The sequence below is a fragment of the Triturus cristatus genome, chromosome 10, assembly GCF_964204655.1.
Source record: "Triturus cristatus chromosome 10, aTriCri1.1, whole genome shotgun sequence".
Lineage (NCBI taxonomy): Eukaryota > Metazoa > Chordata > Amphibia > Caudata > Salamandridae > Triturus > Triturus cristatus.
The window spans coordinates 1,163,993,918-1,164,009,727 of record NC_140593.1 but is presented as its reverse complement, the minus strand read 5'-3'; positions in this window follow the sequence as shown (position 1 = coordinate 1,164,009,727).

The window sequence follows — 15,810 nt, the reverse complement described above, 5'->3', positions numbered from 1 at the left end:
ATTAACTTTCAGAATCGCTTCTAAGAAAATTAGGTAACTCTTTTACTGGGACAATTTCAGTACCTGCATCAAAGTGGAGATCAACTATGGTCAGCCTAAGCTTTGACGTTGCCCCAGCCTAATGTGTTCAGTTGCCTGCAGTTGATGTTTTGTGGGTTTTGTACTATTTTTATCTAAAACGTTGAAAATTCATATCTCTAGTTACCCTTATTGAATTGTTGTTATTTTGGTTTCATTTAGTTAATTAAACTATTCTCTAGTTTTATAAATTGGAGTGGGACTTTTTAACAGTTTTAGTACTTATAAATACTAGACATATTTACTTAAGATAAGGATGGCTTTTCAATGCCATAGCTACCATAGGCCATAGCTACCATAGGCCATAGCCAATTCGATGCAGCGACTAAGTTTGTCCAGGTAAAAGAGTTACCAAATTTTCTTAGAAACAGTTCTGGACATTAATGGGGTGTCGATGGTTCATCAGGGGCAACTGGTGAAAGCCTAACAGGGCCTGATGGCAGTGGTTTGCAGGAAAACAGGGTCCCGATGTGGTCGTCGAGAATGGCGATAAAAGTTTGGATTTTCATGTTTTGGCAGTATTTACTTTCAGTATTGATCCAGTCCTCTGCCATGGCAGCATTGAGGAAGCTGAGGGATGGAGAAAAAACAATTCTCTTTGAAAAATAGATCTTGGCGTCAAGTGGAGAACGCAGTGGGAGCTATGGCAAAGTCAGGTCCACCATTGATGCGGCTCCGGCGGACTGCCTGGCAGGTTGATCTCAGTTCCACCACAATTCTCTAGGCAGAATCTGGAAAAACATGTCTAAGTCCCAACTTTTGGGGTTAGGGTTGAGGCGTACACTCCGACAGCAGACAAGTGTTCCAGGAGATTAGGACCATCACTTGGGGGACAGGTCTCACTCCAGCAGAAGCCACCAGCAGGGTCCAGTGCAGGTCCAGTTGTCAGCTGTATTTTTTCAGGACATTGGATTTCTTTATGTTTTTGGTTAACAGAGGTCAGACACATAACCCTTGAAGTCCACTGCTTTGGCGTGAGTTCAAGTGGGAGCTGGTCCATCCCTCTGGGTTTTCCTTACAGGTCACAACTGCAGGTACATTCCTCCTTCTGTTTTCCACAGGTGCAGCTGTGTTCTGAAGAAGGTGCCAAGGGGTGCCATATGTATGCCTGGTCGTAGACTGTGGTGAGATTGACTCCTGTCACCTTCCTAACCACTAAGGAAAAAGTTCCCCCATGTAGCCCGACCATTGAAGCAGTTACTGTGTTCCAACTTGGCAGAATCATTCCTCCCTTGTGCAGAGCTCCTGTTCCCACTTTAGAGTTGTGGGCAGGGACATGAGTAAAACCTCCCCTGTGGCCACTTTAAACTGGTGCTAGGGGCAGCTTCTCTCACACTGACATTGGATCCTCACTAGCTAGGAGAACAAAATTGAAGGAACCCCAAGTGTGAGCTACATATGCCTGTGACAGTGCAGGCCCCTTTGCAGATAATTATGTTCCTGGACAGAGCCCAGATGGTCATCATGTCAGAGGAACTGAACACTTTCCCACACCCAAGGCCCTTTGTCTCAGGACTGCGAGCCAATTCCCAGCTCAAAAAGGAGCAATTCAGTTCCTGGGTGACAGTTGGAAGCTCAAGTAAGTGGGTTTCTAGATGCTTAAAGCAGGCTAAAGGTGACTGCTCAAAAGTACTTTTTGTAAAATATTTGTAACAAACCAGACTTTGCCAATAAATGTTACTTGTAACAAATACTTTAAAAAGTCAAAAAAAAGGGGGGCGTGGCCAAGATGGCGGGGTGAGCGGACGCTTCCTCCCGTAGCTCCTCCGGCCCGGCCAAGCTAGAGCCCTTTTCTTATGCTTTTCTCCCCCCGCTGAGGCTCAGCGCGGGAGAGGAGCGTGGCGGAGCATCAGGGGTGCACATTGGTGCTGTTTTGGTTCGGATCGCCTCGGGGGAACCCCCCCAAAAGTTCGATCGAGACCAAGGAACGACGACGGCGAGCCCGAGGGGCGGAGCGCATTGGAGAGCTGTCCGGGCGCCTCGGCTGGGCCTGGTGCTGAAAGTTGCGATCTGGAGGGGATCTGGCCCGCCGTTCGACGGTGACTGAAGGAGCCTTGCGGGAAGGGACCCGACGGTGTGGAAGGCTTGGGACGGGTGCCCCGGCACTCAGACTGGTGGCGGCGACACCCCGCACTGCGGAGGCCCTAACCCCTAGCCGAGGTACAGCGGACTCCCTGATGGGGTTGGACCATCTAGGCCCCGGTGCGTGACAGACGGGGGCCGGTGGTGGAACTTATTTTACTGTGGGGTGCCTCGGGGGGCCCGGTGGTGTCGTCGGGCCTGGTCGTTTTGGCCTGCTCCGCCCGGCCGCCATTTTGTCCCCGAAGGAGCAGTGGTGGCAGCCTTCGCCGGAGTCCTGGCTGCTGGATGCAAGCGACCCCCGCTGCTGCTGGGCTGATTACCGGAGGGATGTGCTGATGAGACCCCTCTGCTGCGGCCCCCTTGGTTGTCTCACACAAGCTCTTGCGGCTGACGGTGACCGGACTGGGCCGCCATTTTGTCACCTGTGACGCAGCGACCTCACTCGTGGGGGATACCCAGGTCGAGTGCTAGCCGGTGGCTGAGCATCCCTGGAGTGCCTGGATCGGTGCCCGACTGCGGAGCTAGCGATGTCTGGAAGAGGAGGCCCGAAGAAAGGGGACCGTACCCTGCCGGACATGCTTGGCAGGGCCCAGCACTTGCGGGACAGGACGCAGCCCTCACCGGGGCCCTCCCGGGCTCCGGCAGATGTGACTGGAGGGGAGCCACCCGTCACGAGGGCCTTTATGGAGGAACTGTTCAGCTCCCTCAGGGAGGACTTCCAGACACTGAAGCAGGAGGTGGCCAGCGAGGTCCGAGAAGTGCGCAGGGAGGTGGAGGGCCTTGGCGAGCGTGTGGAAGCGGCGGAGACGGAGGGCCAACAGCGAGCGGAGGAGATAGTCCACCTCCAGCAGGACGTTCTTCGCCTCCGGGAACAGTGTGTGGAGCTCCAGGCCCACTCCGAGGACCTTGAGAACAGATCTCGGAGGAACAACATCCGAGTGCGTGGCGTGCCGACTGCGGACGAGGGGTCCGATCTGGGGAGCTACCTGCGGGCCCTGTTCCGAGAGATCCTGGGGGAAGCTGCGGACTTTCCCATCAGCATTGACAGGGCGCACAGGGTTGGCCGGCAGCGCCAGTCATCGGCACCTCCACCGGACATTCTGGCCTTCCTGCCCGAATTTCCACTAAAGGAACGCATCATGGCTGAAGCCCGCAGGAAACAGCCCCTGACTTTCCGGGATCGGTCGGTGGCGCTTTACCAGGACCTCTCCGCCATCACTCTGCAGAAACGCAGGTCCTTTAGGATTGCCACTGACTTTTTGCGTGAGCATGAGACGCCGTACTCTTGGGGTCACCCCTTCCGCCTGATTTTTCGGTGGAATGGAGTGCTACACCAGCTACGCTCCTTGCAAGACATTTGTGGTGTCCTGGGGCTCACGGCGGCGGAGGAGGAGGGAGCTACGCCGTCGTGGAGGTCCTCGGAGAGACGGAACCGGCGGAGGTCAACGAGGCGGCGCTCAGCGACCAGTGTGGGGCGCCCGGACTCCCCTACCATCAGAGCGGACATGGCCGACGCCCTGAGGGTGGCAGCCGGGGACTCGACCGGCTCCTCTAGCGTGGCCTTGACGGCCTAACACACACTCCGGGGGGAGATGTCTTTAGCTTCTTTACATGCTTGGTACGGGGCGGGGGGGTTGGGGGGGAACGGTTGGAGGTGAGTGGCTGGACGTCCACTTTGCTCTTTTCTACGGACTTGCCCGTTTTAGGGCTTGACTGAGACTATGGGGTGTTTGAGTTTGTGGGTGGCTAGTTGCCAGGGTTGGGTTTTGGGTGGGGGAGGGGGTTGTTTTGGGGTTGGGAAGGTCCCGTCCGATGTTGTCTATGCCCGCTTTGTTTTGGCTTGTCCTGCGCTGTGGCCCCGCGCGCCCCACCCGCTGATTCCCTGCCCATTGCATGGCGCTCCCGACCCCCGCGAGGAATGCCGGGCCTAAAGGTAGTGACCCTTAATGTTCAGGGTCTGAACAACCCGGTGAAGCGCAGAGCGATCCTGTCGTTGCTGGAGGGGACGCAGGCGGACATTTGCCTTTTGCAGGAGACACACTTATTGCCCCGAGATTGCCATAGGATGCGCTCTGCTAAGTTCCCTACCCAGTTCTTTTCCTCGGCAGCGAACAAGACGGCGGGGGTAGCCATTCTCCTAGCGAGCTCCTTTTGGGGGGAGGTGTTGCATAAGTGTGCTGAACAGAAGGGGAGGCTCCTTGCGTATCGCATGCGCCTGGGAGGCATAGCATTTACGGTCGGTTCCGTTTATAGCCCAAACGATCACCAAGAGCGCTTCCTAGATTCCGCGCTGGTGGATGTCACTGCTTCCCCCGACCGCCACATTATCTTGGGGGGAGACCTCAACATTGTCTTTGACTCTGCGATGGACAGATCGGCGCAGCGCTTCCCGCAGGCGGGGGAACTGTCCCAGGCTGGGAGGGCCCGGATTGCGGAAATGGATCTGCACGACCTCTGGCGCTCCATGCACCCCACGGATAGGGACTACTCTTACTTCTCGCACGCACACCGAACCTACTCACGGCTGGACTACCTCCTGGTGAGTGGACCGGTGCGTGCCGCTGCCACGGCAGCGGACATCGGGGTCCTGACCCTGTCTGACCACTCCCCAGTCACCGGCGTTTTCCAGTGGCCGGCGGCCTCCCCCTCTCGGGGGGTGTGGCGCCTCCGGGATACACTTCTACACAAAAAGTCGGTGGTGCAACGCATCGGGGAGGTCATACAGGACTATCTCACCCACAATAGCAACACTGACACCTCGCAGGCGACACAGTGGGCGGCATTGAAGGCCGTCCTCCGGGGGGAATTCATCTCTATCCCTGCAGCTGAGAATAGGGAGCGGCAACTGAAGAGGGATGAGCTGACAGCTCAAGTCCGGGAGCTTGAGCAGGTCCACCGCCGTACGGGGGCGCCGAGGGTGTGGAGGCAGTTGAAGGCAGCGAGGAAGCTCCTGTCGGCTCTGGATCTTGACAGGGTGGAGTATGCCGCCCTACGCTTGAAACATGCCTACTACACTGGGGGGGACAGATGTGGCAAGCTCCTAGCACACCGGCTCCGGGTCGCGCAACAGCGCAGCGTTGTGAAAGAATTGGTGGGCGCGGACGGGGGGGTTGTCTCCGGGGACGCGGAGGTAGCGGAGTCTTTCCGCGGCTTCTACGAGGCGCTGTATGCTGAGGAGCCCTCCTCGCCACGGGATGCCGACGGCTATTTGGAGTCGGTGACCCTCCCGGTACTGGATCCGGCTCAGGCTGACCACCTGGAGCGGGACATCCATGTTGAGGAAGTGATTTCAGCTATCGCGCGGCTGAAACATGGCAAGGCCCCGGGCCCGGACGGGTACACGTCGCTATTTTACAAGACTTTTTGCACGGCCGTGGCCCCTGTCCTTGCTCGGCTATTTAACTCTTTCTCCGAACCCGGAGCCATCCCTCCGGATCTCCTGAGGGCGACGGTCGCGGTAATCCCGAAACCTGGGAAGGACCGGGCCCTCTGCGGCTCGTACCGACCCATCTCGCTTTTAAATGTCGACCTCAAGCTGTACACGGGGATTCTCGCGTCCAGGCTGAGTCCACACCTCCCCGACCTGGTGGAGGCGGACCAGGCTGGTTTTGTGCCCGGCAGACAGACGGTTGACAACACCAAGAGGGTGACGCATGTTCTGGAGAAGGCCTCAAGGATCTCGGGGGAGCGGATGTTGCTGTCCGTTGATGCGGAGAAGGCCTTCGACAGAGTTCACTGGCCGTATCTTGAGCTGGTCCTCAAGAAACTGGGAATCGGCGATAAGTTCCGCACCATGGTCTTTAACTGCTATAAGCATCCTTCAGCGTCGGTGCGGGTCAACGGGTGTAGCTCCGGTGGCTTTGCCATCGAGCGCGGCACGCGGCAGGGCTGCCCTCTTTCGCCGCTCTTGTTTGCCCTCTACATGGAGCCGTTTGCTCAGAGGATTCGTAATAATCCGGATGCTGTCGGGGTCCGGATGGGCCAGTACGTCCACACCGTCAGTCTCTACGCGGATGATGTCCTGCTGACTTTGGACGACCCTAGGAGGTCGCTGCCTGCTTGCCTCCGAGAGCTGGACGCCTTTGCGGGGGTGGCCGGCTTCAAAATGAATATGAGCAAGTCGATGGCATTAGACGTGTCCCTGGCTGCGGAAACCAGGAGGGATCTTCAGCGGCTCTTCCCCATGCAGTGGTCCTCGTCCACGGTGCCGTATCTGGGGATTCTGCTGGCGCCTACATTATCGGGGATGGTTACGGCCAATTATGCCTCCCTCAGCAGGAAGATCAAGGACGAGCTTGGCCGCTGGAACAAAGGCCTGCTGTCCTGGCTGGGGCGAATCGCGGCGGTCAAGATGACGGTGTTGCCCCAGATACTATATCTTTTCCGGGCCCTTCCGCTCCAACCCCCGGCGGGCTGGATACGACAAATGCAGGCTGACATCTCCCGCTTTGTCTGGCAGGGCCGCAGGCCACGCATGAAGAGGGTCCTCTCCACGCTTGCTCCGGAAGCGGGGGGTCTCGGCATTCCGGACCTCCGTAAGTACTTTCAGGCGGCACAGCTCCGCTATCTGGTGGAGTGGAGCAGGTGGGAGTCCGACAAACATTGGCTCTTCCAAGACCAGGCAGTGGCGGGCCGCACCTTACAAGAGGTTCCATTCCTGCGCCGCGCGCATCGCCCCCCTAATCTTTACGCTTCCTTTGTTACGCGGGTCCCCCTGCGGGTGTGGGACGCGGTCTGTGAGGCCCGGGGCCTTACCACCTTCCCTTCGCCGCTTACGCCCATTGCGGGCAACCCGGACTTCTCCCCAGGGATGGAGCCGGGGGTTTTCTCCCACTGGGTGCGGGCGGGCTGCAGGGCACTCTTCCAGATCTATGGCCCGGAAGGAGTGGTTCCTTTTCAGCAACTCCGCCAGGAGTTCGGCCTGACGGAGCTGGACAGATTGCGCTACATGCAAGTTCGGCATTGGGCCCTCCAGCCCCAGGTGCGTGCCACCGCCGCCCGTCCAATTACACCGTATGAGAGGTGGTTGGCTACTCGGACCTCCGACGCTAAACTGATCACCGATCTGTACAAATACCTACAACCCCCGCCGTTTCACTATTACAACCCGGGGAGGGAGCGTTGGCACAGGGAATTGGGTAGGACACTCAGCCACAAGGAATGGGACAAAATTGCGTATCGGGCGCGGCACTCTGCATATCACACGGGCCTTACGGAGACCTTTACTAAGGTATCCACATACTGGTACTACACCCCGGAGAGACTGTGTGAAATGCATAAACACACTGACAGGGGGTGCTGGCGGAGCTGCGGGCAGGAAGGTACCCTTACACACATTCTTTGGGATTGCCCAGTGCTGACCGCCTACTGGAAGGAAGTCTTGGACGAGGTGGATAAGCACTTTGGGATAGAGCTACCGCGACTCCCGGCGTATGTCCTGTTGGGCCTCCCCAATGACCTAATGTACCCACTGAAGTCCCGTAGGGGTAGGCAGATCGCAATCGCGCTGGGGACTGCGGTTCAGAACATTCTAATCCACTGGCGCACAACCACCGTCCCCTCCATCACCGGTTGGTTGCATAGGCTCTGGCATGTGCTGGGGATGGAGAAGCTGTCGCTTACGGTTGCGGGGGAGATAGACCAATTTGAAGAGCTGTGGCAACCCTTTCTAGCGCTGCTGTCCACTGAATTCCGGGAGCTCACCTGCCCGAGGTATCTTAGGCTGCTCAGGCTGACGCCGCCGGTGACCCCGGCGGACTAGCTTACATGTGAAACGGGGACCCCCCGGGGAGGGGGGGGGGGCGGGGCTTCCTGGTTAGGATTACTCTGATGCGGGACCATAGGACGGGGGGGTGGGGGGGGTGTTGTTGTTTCGTTACTGGGAGGATGGGGGATGGGAGGGGGGGGATTGTGTTCTATTGAGGTGTTGATGGGGGGGTTTTTATTGTTTAGATTTGGGGTGTCGGATACGCGTGCGGGGATTCCACAGCTTGTATTTCTAGCCTTCATTTACTGTGTTTTTCCCCCTGACCCACCGCGCTACCTATTGCCAACCCTCTGGAGTTGCACCCTTTTTCTTTGACTGTATTCCATGTATCCTGCCCTCCTATCCCCCTCCCCCATGGTTTGTTTTGTTTCAATAAAAACGTTTTAAACATAAAAAGTCAAAAAAATTAATTTGTATTGGGTTCCTAGACAGTGGTAACTTTATTACCTTTAACAAAGTATTTCAATACTTTCCTATGGAACTTCTAACCCCGCTACAATTAAAATAGCTTATAGGGCTTTGTCATTGAAGGGCATTTTTAACATTAAAATATACATGTCTTGCTTTTAAATATCATGCACCCTTGCATTTGTGCACCTAAAGCTTACCTAGGGACAACTTATTAAAATTTAAAAGGAATTTTTTATACCTGCCAAAAGGGGGTTATTTTGACAGGTCACATTTGCTGTTTAAATCGGCATAGCCAGGCTACTTTTGGCAAGTCTGCATTTCTGTTTTGCATTGTCACTTTAGTGGTGGCACCATATGTGTTGTAATCCACTAGAGACATTTAAGTAACAGGCCAAGGTACATTTTGTACCATATACCTGGGTCTTAAAAGTTTGAGAAATATGCCAAATAGGAGTATAGTCAATTTTGAGAGTGTTTAAGGATCAGAGCACAAGCACTAGGCATGGTTAGCAGAGTACCATTGTCCATAGTCAAAATTCCAGCAGCATCAGTCCCAAACAATAGGGGTGATCATGCAAGAAGAGGAAGTTTCCTACACATGTAATTCCCGGGCTTTAGAAAAAGTAACCACTTGAATACCTTTCATTTGGTAAATATTGATTTCGGTACATGTGTTTCTGTATCACATAGATAGCTTGGCATTTATAAAACCCTTTTTCCTCAAATCGTCTGCCAACTCTTGTATTTGCATTATTACTTACCCATCATCATCATAATCATCATCATCCTTCTGTACAGGTGTGACATCACTGAATTTTCCATCGTCCGTCTGCAGAGAAAGTGACATCACTGGATTTCTCATCATCAAGCTGCACAGGAAGTGACATCACTGGATTTTCCATCATCCATCTGCACAGGAATTGACATCACTCCTCTTCCTTCCTGTAATGGCTGCTACAACGTGGACGTGCCACTGGCATATCACAGTTACGCCAAAGGCAATTCTGTCGTCACTCATCCGCAACTAGTCCACGGCCTGTGCCAGGATCCCTGGTTCTCCAACCTCTCACAGCTACCATACTGTGACCGTCTGCACCTTCAACCCCAGCTGTTGCTCCACATGCTGCTGCCTCACCACATGACACAACACTGAGGGAGCATTCCCCTTTGCTTCCTGCAAGTTTTTATGCTCTTACCTACACTCACCGTACTCGCCACTCTCTCACACTCACTCACACAGTCCTACAACTTACCACACAATACTTCACACATGCTTGCATGCTCTTCAAAACTGCTCACTCACCAAACACACCACAGAAACTGGGACATGCTCCATGACAGTGCCCCTGACCTGCCTCACCACACATAACCTTGCTTAACCAATCATTGACATCTGAGAAGGCCACAGCCATCCCCTGGCAACCAGATTGTCAGACAAGAAATTTTTCAGAAACCTATACACAAATTTGAGAGCCCCACTCGGCCATGTGGACTGAGCAGACCTCCCTTTGGAAAAAGCAAATGCTTTCTGTAAAAAAGGAACCCTCACTCACCAGAGTTAGCCCTTGGTCACATGCTTCACCATTGGGTTCCTTTCCGTTTTGCTGCGGAACAGGGCGTGCTGCTACCTATGAGTTACAAGGGAGTACTCAATTGTAATAGACCAATTGTGTTAGAAAAAGGGAAACAAAACAATTCTCTTTAGGTTAAAGATACCTGGCTGATGGCAACTATTGCTTTAATTAATTTCCAAGTCAGTATGATTAAAATATGGTAAAGAAAATGGAAAGTTATGACGGATCCTATGGTCATGAATTCTTCCTTTTACCAGGTCTACATGGTTCTGCCAACCTTCCCAGTGACTTTCATCAGGACTGTAAATCTCACTCCCCTTCGATCACTCCTTACATACTATTATGTTAATGCCAGGTGCATTTCAAACAAGGACTCTGCATGTCAAAAGAAATGTTTACACCCACTTGGTGTCTCCTCCACTGTATATATAAAAACACCTAATAGTGCTCCATAGGTCCACGGATGTAAGGTGTAGTCACGCTTTCTTCAAGGTCCCCACCTGAAACATTCACTTATGTTAGCGTCATCTGTGCCTGCATTAAGATAGACACAATAAAGTTTTTTATATATACCAATAATTCTCATTGCAGAGATTCAGCCCGACTGCAAGGCCACCTCCACGAGTACAGAGGCCCTGAGTGAATCAGGCCCACATTATTTACCTAAAATAGAGAAACTAAGAAAGTCACTGCTCTAAACTAGGTAGTGAATAAAGTATTATAAAAATGCATGAGATATTCAGAACATAGAATGTACACTTTCATTTGTCCAAACCTATTGCAACATAATTCCTTGTGAAGTCGAGATTATACAAGAGAGTGCAAGGCCTCTAGATAATAAATACAGCAAGTTGCAATCAAGTAGTAAAGCCTGTTCTCAATGTACCCACAGTAACCTGTATCTTGAGTTAATAAAAAATCATACTAACATGTTCTACAAGTACATAATAAGCTTTTATGTGGTAGATTTTGAATTCTTCTCTGATTCTGGATCATGACCATTGTGTTACTGCATGCCATTGGTATTCTCGGTGCTTTCTGCTCAAGGACCATCATTCATCCACCCTTGATGTCTTCATTTCCTCTGGCCATTGTTTAATCTGGATTCCTTGGTGATGCTCTTCTTTGAACATCCATGCATGTATTTATTTCACTATTCCCCATTTCCCATTATGATCCAAAGCTATGTGTCACTAATCTTGCCTTCTGCCTCACAGCTTCCTATCACTTCTCTTTTCCATGAACCTTTGAGCTGCTTTCTGAGCACTTGTTCTCAGTGTCACTTAACGAATTTGAGTTGAGAGTAATATTTTCCTGTGCACATAAACGCTCAGTTAACCGAAAGTTTTACTAGTAAAAAATAATGTAATATAATATAGCTGCAATATTTCAGTTTGCAGATGGCCACAGGCACAGCCATTACAGTAATACACTTATTTTAATGATCCCTAGATTTGTATTGTTCGAATCCATCCAGGCAATCTATGTGCTGTTATCATATTCCTTGTGTGAAGACATCAGTCCAAGGTACATGCTAAGACCTTGCTAAATTGATCTCAGAGCAAGCAATGGTCAGTTGTGGGCAGGGCAGGATCTATACGTGAATCTGTTGTATGACTTTTGTAATGCACAACAAGCTATTAGATTGATAAACTGAAGGTATTGCTTTGGATTTGGAGGGACACTCTTGTAGGCAAGACACATACTTCAGGCAGTAAGGAGTGTCTGAAAGGGCAGGCGTGTTGTACCGTGATTACCCCTTGATGTGTGACTGTGGTATAGTGACATGGGTTAATGCAGACCCTGGCCTTAGCTTAAGAGGTGACCCAGGGAGTTACTCCTGACCTAATGTGAGCTATGAGTATGAACATAAGCCTCATTGTGGAACAGAACATGATAAACCCCTTGCTATTTTAGATTTTAGCCAGCGTTGCCTCTTTATATGAAATGGCATTATATGTCATCATGTGTACTGAGGGGAGGGCTTACTTTTTTGTTGCTCCATGTAAAGAAAGTTTGATATCCATTGACTATCTTCTGTCTAGGAACACTCAAATCCTGTATATAAGAGAGTCCTGAAAAAAGTTTGTTTGTCTTTAAGCATTATAAAGTCTGACTAATTGTACTTGCCAGTTTGAGACTCCAGGCAATCACTTACAAGACTTCGAAAATGGCACTGTAAATCACGTTACCTTTATTCCTCTGAAAGGATCCTCCAGTTTTCCTTCTCAGTGACGCCAAGAAGGTATGAACTGAGAGGGGAAAGCCTGATAAAGAATCACCAGAATTTAGGGGCATCACTTCCAGCCTCCCCTACAAGTATTTGAGTATAACATTTTGCAACTCCTTATTTCAATGCTGTATTACTACTGTGGCACAGTCATCAACTGGAAACTAGAAGCATGGGATATAATCCAGAATAAAACAACATATTGTCCAGCCTAATGTCAGCAGGGAGAAAGTGTCTTAGCCTCTGGATTTAGCACTTGTAGTTGGCTCTCTCCGGCTATATCCAAATATGCGCCTACTGCTGTCCAGTACCCAAGGCAGAAGCATAAAACACTTCTCTCCACCAAACTTTGTATTTGCCATAAGGTTTCCCCAATGCACAAGTGTCTAAAGCCTCCTCCAGGCCTTCCCATAAAATGGCTACCCTACCTCCAACACCTACATATGCGCAAATATAAAAACATTTGATCAATTGTAAGGTAAAACATAGGTTACTTACTCATCTTTTTTTTAACCAAAACGTGTCTTAATGACACAAACTGAAGGTGCCCAGATATTCATCAGAGCAGAAAGCAGAGCAGAGTGCTCTCCCACAGGTAGTCCAGTGGGAGAGCACTCTGCTCTTCTGCTGCTCCGCCTCTCTGTTTTTTTTTCTGTGCCCTCTTATCGCTTTTCTCTTTTTTTTTCTCTCTTCTCCCTCTCGCTCTCTGTGTTTACTTCCCGCTGCTGCTACCCCGGCAGCCCCTCCTCCCTCCAGTGTGTCCTTACTGCTCCCATCTCCCAACTGACTGCCCTCCCCTGACTCCTACTTAATTGCGACTGCTGCGCAGCAAGAAGAGCTAGACGACTGACCTGGTCAGTGTGACTCCTCTCCCTGCGTATCTCCGCTGCTAAGTGCTGGCGCCTGAGTCCCCTGAGCTCAGTTACAGGGTGGGCGAGGCCCTGCTCCACCCGTAGGCTTGTGACTGCACCTCATCCCTGGTGGTCGAGTAGCAGAGCACTCTGCTGTTCTTCTGCTCCACCTTTCTTGGCTTTTTTCTCTGTGCCCTCTTTTCTCTCCTCTCTTTTCTCCCGCGTTTTTCCTCAGCCACTGCTCCCCTCGCGGCCCCTCCTCCCTTCAGTGTGTCCTTCCTGTTTCCACCTCCCAGCTGACTGCCCTCTCCCGACCCCTGTTTAATGGTGGCCTCCAAAGGCATGCCCGTCTGCACCTTTCCATGATCAGGAGGCAACCAGTGCAAGTGACCCTGGTCCTCCGACCCACCTCCGCTATGACTCCAACACCCTCCACACTCTCAACCCCGAACACAACAACAACTTCCAGCTTTAAGTGCCAGGCAACACCCAAGGCCCTATCTCCTGTCGTCACTTCCGCTGCCCCTTTACCCACCTGTGCGCTCCCTATACAAGCACGCCATAGAAATCTGAGACCTCCTCAACACCCACATGCCTGGCATCGTCTTCCTCACAGAAACCTGGTCCAATGGCAACTCCGCGCCCAACATCGCCACTGCCATTCCAAATAGATACAAGTTCCTGTGGAAAGACTGCCCCATCCACCCAGGAAGAGGCATCACCATCATCCTCAAGAGCACCCCACTGCATGACAACCACAGGCCTGGACCACACCACGACTCTCATGGAGAAGTTTCACTTCCAGATCCAGACCAACCCTAAAATGACTCTCCATGGAACTCTCATCTACAGGTCACCCGGCCCGCGTGCGCCTTTCAGCATCGCCGACCTCATTGCACCCCACACACTTGCCTCCACAGACTACATCCTACTATTCCTAGAGAATCTCGCCAACATAGGACTGAAGCAACTTGTCACCACCCCCACGCACAGAGTGGGACACATATTCGACTCGATCTTCAGAGAAGGAAACAGTGTCTCCTACAGCCACACCAAGGAATTCCTCTGGACAGACCACCACAGCATCCACTTCTCCTTCAGAAAACCCACTGTACACAAGCACATCCACCCCCACCACCATAGAAGCTGGAACAAAGTCACCAAAGACCAGTTCACCTCTGCTCTCATTAGCATCCCACCACTGACAACACCAGACGCTAACACCGTGGCACGCAACCTCCAGCACTGGATCACAAACCGCGCTGACACACTTACCCCCCTCAAGAAAGCCACAGGATGACATATGAAGAAAGCAAGGTGGTTCTCCCCTGTGCTCCTGCCAACAACTCGAAAAGATATGGAGGAGCAACAAGACCCCAGAAACATGCATTGCCTACAGAGCAGCCACCACAGAACACCATCAACTCAACAAATCCACAAAGTAGAAACTCCTCCAGCACAGAATCCCCACAACAACAAATAACTCTACTCCATTATCAAGGAATTCACCAAACCCTGCAGCGAAACAAAAGACGTCCCACCCTCCCAAGACCTCTGCAACTGACTTAGCAGCTTTCTTCACATCAAGATTAAGATGAGCTGTGACAACTTCGACAACCCTGACCTCCTCACCGCTCCAGCTCCCCCCAGCGACGCCACATAACAGACCCTGCTCACTTGGACCCCACTCATGACAGAAGATACCTTAAAGACTATGAAGAGCATCCACTCCGGAGCACCCTCAGACCCCTGTCCACCCCACATCTTCCACAGAGCCGCCACGGCTAATTGCATCTGAGCGATCAATTGTTTTCTCGAAACCGCCACATTCCTGATGACTGGAAACACGCCGTAGTCAGCCCCATTCTGAAGAAACCCTACACTGACCCGACAGACCTCCAGAATTTTAGGCCTGTCTCCCTGCTTCCATTCACGGCCAAGGTCATTGAAAAGGCTGTCAGCACCCAGCTAGCAAATTTCATCGACACTAACAACGTCCTGGACATCGCCCAATCTGGATTCTGCAGCAACCACAGCCTGAGACAGCCCTACTCACTGCCACCAATGATATACGCTCCCTCCTCGACCAGGGGAAACAGCAGCCCTCATCCTCCTGGACCTCTCAGCTGCCTTAGACACTGTCACCCACAGCACACTATACACCAGACTCCATGATGCCAGCATCCATGGAAAGGCCCTTGACTGGATAAGCAAATTTCTCACAGATAGAACACAGCAAGTCAGACAACCGCCCTACTTCTCGGAACCAACAGAGACCAGATGTGGAGTGCCCCAGGGATCCTCCCTCAGCCCCACCTTCTTCAACATCTATATGGCCCCCTCACAACCATCGTCAGAAACCATGGGCTCAACATCGTCTCCTACACTGATGACACCCAGCTCATCCTCTCCCTCACCAAAGTACCCAACATCGTAATACACAACTTCCAAGAAGGGATAAAAGCCTTGGCTACCTGGATGAAGAAGAACTGCGTGAAACTCAACTATGCGAAAACAGAAGTCCTCATCCTAGGCTCCAACCCCTCCGCATACCTGGGGGCCCATGGGCCTCAAAACCACCTCATTCCAATGGAACACCTACAAAACCTTAGCATCATACTAGACTCATCGCTCATGATGAACCACCAGATCAATGCCATATCCTCAGCATGTTTTAACACCCTCCGGATACTCTGAAAAACGTTCAATTGGATCCCAACCGAGTCCAGAAAAATGGTCACGCACACCCTCATCAGTAGCAAAATGGATTACGGCAACGCTCTCTATGCCGGAATCAACAAGAAACTACTTCCCAAA